The sequence below is a fragment of the Periplaneta americana genome, chromosome 2 (assembly GCF_040183065.1).
Source record: "Periplaneta americana isolate PAMFEO1 chromosome 2, P.americana_PAMFEO1_priV1, whole genome shotgun sequence".
In the NCBI taxonomy this organism is placed as follows: domain Eukaryota; kingdom Metazoa; phylum Arthropoda; class Insecta; order Blattodea; family Blattidae; genus Periplaneta; species Periplaneta americana.
This window is the reverse complement of record NC_091118.1, coordinates 23,072,230-23,078,968: the sequence shown is the minus strand read 5'-3', so window position 1 is coordinate 23,078,968 and position 6,739 is coordinate 23,072,230. Positions and strand designations below refer to the sequence as shown.

The 6,739-nt window shown below is 34.0% G+C and overlaps 1 protein-coding gene across 1 annotated transcript in view; it reads right to left on the bottom strand.

The window, feature by feature from the left end:
* LOC138716204 (ATP-binding cassette sub-family G member 1) overlaps positions 1-5,311 on the bottom strand; it is a 372,962-nt gene extending 367,651 nt beyond the window's left edge. Inside the window, exon 1 of the mRNA XM_069849057.1 lies at positions 5,181-5,311. The gene's annotated coding sequence lies outside the window, so the exon portion shown is untranslated. The remainder of the gene's footprint in view (positions 1-5,180) is intronic.
* Between the last annotated feature and the right edge of the window lie 1,428 nt (positions 5,312-6,739).

Sequence of the window (6,739 nt, the reverse complement as noted above, 5' to 3'; positions counted from 1 at the left end):
CTGTAGCCAAAATTTTTCTGGTAATTTTCGATTTTCCAAAAATAATTGATGTTAACATGTATAATTAACCATCCTGAAACCGAAAATAGCTTTTTTGAATTTTTTTTTGTATGTCTGTCTGTCTATCTGTCTGTCTGGATGTTTGTTACTTTTTCACGCGATAATGGCTGAACCGATTTATATGAAAATTGGAATCTAAATTAAGTTCGTTGTAACTTAGATTTTAGGCTATACGGAATTTAAAACACTTCATTTAAAAGGGGGGGTGTTATAAGGGGGGCCTGAATTAAATAAATCGAAATATCTCCCTTATTATTAATTTTTGTGAAAAATGTTACATAACAAAAGTTTCTTTAAAAATTATTTCCGATAAGGTTTATTCTATACAAAATTTTGATAGGACTGATATTTAATGAGACAAATGAGTTTTAAAATTACAATAACAACACCATCTAAGGCGCTGTATTGAAATAAAAACAAATGACTTCGTCTATAAGAGACCTTGGACAACAACAATCGAAAGCTATTAAACATAGCCTACGGAGAATGTTTCTGTGTTTGTATGAAGTAATATCGAAAGTTAATTAATTGTTTAATTATTATTTCACGTTTGGAAAGTGTAGTTTCTCTAGATGGACATAATTCTATAATGTTATGACAGTAACTTCTGAGTGAAATTTAAGGATATACAAGACTTTTAAAATAACAATACAATACATTTTCACCGCCGCTTCAGATTATAGCGTTGTTGTTCCTGCAGTAACTCCTATGTGCAAAATATAAAATTTTTGATTAGAAAGAAAAAAACACATTTATTCATTCCATGGCAATGGTACATAGGAGATCGTGAATTCTTACATTTTCGAAAGGAAGAAATATAATTACATATCACTGTTTATGCTGTATCACTATTTAAGTTATTTGAAGGGTTCAGAACCATGGTCGGCCAAGCGCCATTTACTGAAGACGTAGAAAACAAGGGTTAAAATTAGGTTATTACCATAATTCAATGGAACATATAGCAAGTAATATGAAGTATACACATTAAAACTAAATGATATGTCAATCTTCATTAAAATATGGTTGCATGTAATAACAATTAAGAAACATGTTAAAGGAATTGTCATTGCACCAAATGAGTGGTCTCTGGACCAAAATGACTGCATTGAAATTATTTAAATATAATTTAAATTAAGTAACATAATAAACGATTTATTCTTCTATCAAAAACGAATGTTCCCTGAATTAAACGTCCTATTTTAATTATGTAATTACTTTATATTTATTTGTAACAGATGCAGCGGAGCGCACGGGTACGGCTAGTACTATAATAAAATCATTGGCTGTAGTCTGTTTCAGGAGATATAAAATTTTTTTTGTTTGTTTTACATTGATTGAGTTTACTTTTTTTAAGTGTATTATTATTGCAATAAGTTTTCTAGTGGAAGTAAGAAGTACTGTACAACCTTGATAATTTGTGAATACCGAATTTTTTTTTTCCAAGTACGATTACGTTCTGTACAATACTTACGACCACAGTACATATTTTCTTGTGCAATATTTGACATGTGAGATAATGTAATTTTAATGATTTAAAAAATCGAATGTTTATAAACCTGTTCTCCATACTTCAAAATGTTAAAAATATCAATAGTTTTGAATATATTATTCATCACGTGAGAGGGGGGATAATATATTATGTAATTAGCTACTTAGATATTTTACAGTAAGAATGTTTAATATTACCTACAGTTTTGAAGTATACCGCTTGTATGAATCTACTTCAATACGAACATATTGTATATAGAGTTCTGGATTTTATGTGTAGTATCATACATTTAACATTCAACGTAAGAACCGAAACGTGCGTATGTAAGTATTGAAAGTTGCAGTTCATAGCAGATTATTTTTATAGGAAACAGCTGTTACGATTGTCACGCGAGCGTCTTGTAATGGTCACTGACCTTGACAAGACTGCGCTAGGTGAACCTCTCCCTCCATGACTGCAATGTTGCAATCTATTTCGCATCGTTCAGTGACTTTAAATTAGTGGTTTTTAAATTAAATTTACACGAAAACCGTCCACGCTATGGAAATCCGGCAAAGAAAAAAATGATTCTTTATTAGATTTTCTATCGATATGGATAAAAATCACGATCCTACATTTTTTTTTTCTGAGAAAACTATGAACTTTCCACCAATATGTTATTATACATTGTTCTTAGTAATCCACTATAAAACATTGGGTTGCAAAATTTAAGAGATAAAAAATAGAGATAGGCTATGTAGAGTAATTGGAAGATCTGTTTTTGTGACCACTCCAGAAAATAACGTGCATTAGGCCTACATGATTTTGAAGGAATGACGACTTGTACTCAAACGTATAGTTCTAGAAAAAAAGGCCCTAAAGGGGGGAGGCTGAGGATGGGGGTAAATTAATGTAAAATGCAATTAAGCCTGGTTTTAGACTTCCCCCTCAATATATAAATTGACTGTGTTTTGTTTAAATTGAATTCGATTTAAATAATTAGTTATTTAGACTGGGAAGTTTTGAAATGAAAGTCCTTTGTGTGTGTGTATATATATATATATATATATATATATATATATATATATATATACATACACACATAAGTTTATATATGTATATATATATACACACACACACACACACATAAGTTTAACTATAAAGCTTCATTTTTTTATTAGGCCTATATCATGTAACTCTGAAGGAGAAACAACGACATTCTAAAATATAAAAAGTAATACAACAAGTTAAAAAACAATTACATATCATACGATGAAAGAGTAATGGAACGGAGAAAAATTCTCTCCGGCGCCGGGATTTGAACCCGGGTTTTCAGCTCTACGTGCTGATGCTTTATCCACTAAGCCACACCGGATACAACTCCGACGCCGGTTAGAATCGTCTCAGATTAAGCTCCAACTCTTGGGTTCCCTCTAGTGGCCGCCCTCTGCACTACGTCATAGATGTCTATGAACGCAGGACCGAAGTCCACACATGTGCTGAGGTGCACTCGATATGAGTGACTAGTTGGCCGGGATCCGACGGAATAAGCGCCGTCTTAAATCACGAAGTGATTTACGCATATCATATATATATATATATATATATATATTTTTTAATGTACCGAAGTACATATGATATTTCCTTGCAGATATTCTGCGTCATCATACGATGAAAGAGTAATGGAACGGAGAAAAATTCTCTCCGGCGCCGGGATTTGAACCCGGGTTTTTAGCTCTACGTGCTGATGCTTTATCCACTAAGCCACACCGGATACAACTCCGACGCCGGTTAGAATCGTCTCAGATTAAGCTCCAACTCTTGGGTTCAAATAATAATAATGAACTTCATATCCCATATTAATGTGTAAATTTAGTAGCTGGGCCTAGAAATCGGAGTTACTTTCCGTTTATTGAAAAGTACCTATAAAAATTTAATTATTTTCTGAATTCCAGATCAGAAAAATCCTGAGAAAAATCAACGACTCCACACCTGTGGAGTAACGGTTAGCGCGTCTGGCCGCGAAACCACGTGGCCCAAGTTCGATTCCCGATCGGGGCAAGTTACCTAGTTAAGGTTTCTTCCAGGGTTTTCCCTCAACCCAATATGAGCAAATGCTGGGTAACTTTCGGTGCTGGACACATTTCACCGGCATTATCACCTTCATCTCATTCAGACGCTAAATAACTTAAGATGTTGATAAAGTGTCGTAAAATAATCTGCTAAAATAAAAATAAACCAACAATTGATGCGAAATGTATTATGCCGTCGTGACACGGAACTTGATTTGTCATCTCTTTGCAGCGCGCGAACTCTTCACGTGCGTTTGGCATAGGCTGTTAATACGAGAATTACGAAATTGGGTTTAGTTACTATGAAGACAGACTTTGAATTCTATAAAGTAATGCATTTTTGTTATAGTGTTCTCCAACCAGGAGATAAACCATGAAAGGAATGTGCTTACTATTGCGTCATATATTGGAGCGAAGTAGATAGATAATATTAGAGTTATAATGTCAGTTTAAAAATCATGCGCTCTCCTGCATATGTTATTTCCTGTATGGAGGGATTAAAAGACCAGGAGATTAACAGTGATCTAATTTTGTAACTAGGGTAGTATAAACATGTGTATATCAGTGTTATGGATTGTGCTTTGAGAGATAGCCAATAGAGATACGAGTATCCACGTGTGTGACCTTATGACATCTTATGACATCAAGATTCATTCACAGCAGTACCCCGCTTCGTTTCATTCCCTGGAGTCTTTCTCGTGGTTGGAGTACAGTATAATGCTTTGTTGATGAATAGTCTTATATATCCACACAAGAACGATATGGAGGTAAATAAACATTTGATAATTTTACTGCGGTCTGGGCGGGATCTTGCCATGCTACACAGACTCCGATCTCCATGGTGGCAAGTGCTTCTGTTCATTGTTTATGTTCAGTATAATAATGTTTATATGCTTAAGCACATAAAGGACACATGTCTCGCTCTCTCGTAACCCTACAAAGGTAAGTCTCGGCATTACATTCGAAATGGTATAGGTTAGGTTAGGTTAGTTTAGGTTGTGACGCAGGTTCAGGTTGTATGTAATGCAATCCCTGCAAATAGTACGGCCTGAAGAAAGCCCGCCTCCTTCAGACAGTAACATTAATTTTGTGTAATTGGATTTATGATAACCCATGTCTGCATTCTGAACGTATCACTAAATCTAGGTTCATGTTTTTAACATATTTCACTTCCGTCTGAATTATCAGTAACGATCAACATATCGATAAGGAATTGCGAACTAATTTCTAGAGCGTAAATCCTCGCTAACCAATACGATAAAACCCATGATATGGTACGATGGTATGAAGGCGGTAAAACTCCAACCTTTTGTAGACTTCAGGGTTTTTCTTATCTGGAATTCAGTTTACACATATGTCATTTTAAAGAAATATCATTTACTGGAACCCAGAATACCTTCGTTCAGTACGGTTTGAAAAATAAGAAATCAACAACAATAGAGATGATGACAATAATAGAATATAGACGCTTGAAACCCGTTAAAGCATGAAATTAATCAAATTATGCAAGCCTACCTAATCTAATTAGTTCAACTTGATAAAATGAAACAAAGAAGGTTATGAAATTAGTTCATACTTACAATGAGTGAGATAGAGATATCCATAGCTTCACACAACACCCAATACAAGAAAACGTTTTCTCAAACATTCTGTAAAAACACCGCTATTTTCTAAATCTTTTTACGCACATTATTTCACTTAAATATTATTACAATCAATAAGTATTTCTATTTTCGTACTTCGTATTGTCGATATACACTATCGAAATTAGGATGATTTCGATATTGAATAGATTAGATAACTTGCAAACTGCTTACAAGAGGTCGCGCCATTACATGTCTAGGCACTTTGGAGAATGAGATTCAAACATCACGCACCATCTGTCGGTAGACATGAAAATGTTTTCAACTGTCGCGTCGGTCCAATTTTATTGTTGCCTACGGACATGCAGCTGTCGTCATTATAACGAGAATAACCATTAGCAAAATTATGCTTATTAATTTTATTATGACAGTCTTGAAATGCCGTCAATTAGTATACAAGCGTGGCTAACGAGAAATAATTAGCCACGGTATACAAGCTATTCAAGTAACTAATGCACCATACTGGAGAATTACCATTCCATGTCTAATTTAGTACTACGAATTAATTACGTCATGTAAGGTATAACATTTTCAGTTTTGTAGGGAACTTTAAAAAATAGAGCGTTTCCAATGTACAGAATTAACCTTCTTGACTTCTAGGCTTTTCGATAAAGGTTCGCATAGCAGATTATTAATCATAATCGTATATGGGGTTGGAATTGACGTCATAGAAATTTTTATGGTAACATTCCACTTTTCCCTCCAATTATCTGTAACGAAGTTCGAACTGTAACAAGAAATGCGATCTTAGAATGGATATTATTTTGACGTGTTTTCTTGAAGTACGTCTATATGGATGTAGGATTTAATAGGCCTATATAACATATCATTATTGTGACTTCATATATTTTAGACGTTCTAAGAATTGTCTCGAAGTAATGGTTGTAAAGAGTGTTAAGTTATGAAGCATAAAAAAAGTGCAGTGGTGTGTGACAGTGTATTATAGACGTCGAAGATTCCAATGTAGACATTTAATGAGTGTACAATAATTAATTCGTGCAGTTTATTTATCGTTTATAAACTCTTTAAAACTGTGTTCCTTTTTCTCATCTTCTGCTTTATCGGACATAACCTTAAAGAAGTACATCGCCCAGCGTGAAAGAGGTCGATAGGAAAGCCACAACAATGTAAGTACATATATTCTGTTCTAATAATGTGTTGTGCCATTCTACTGTTAACTACATTACATTTTGTCGTAATTTTTGGGGACGGTTATTCGAAATTGAGTCGTGAAGATCCGAGATGGTATTTCCATAAATGGTATATACTATAACGCGTTGGTATAGTTAAGTTTTACTCTCGTATTGAGGATAGTCTGTTATGAGAAAGCGTAACAATACTGAGAGTAATGGACTTTATATCGAAATGAAATTTTCATTTAAATGTAATTTTCATCCTATGACCACGGAATATTTTTCTGTAGTAGTGTGTAGATTTATCATATGGGAAAGTGTGCGTAACTTACCTACACCACTTCACTGAATGCTCCGAAAATA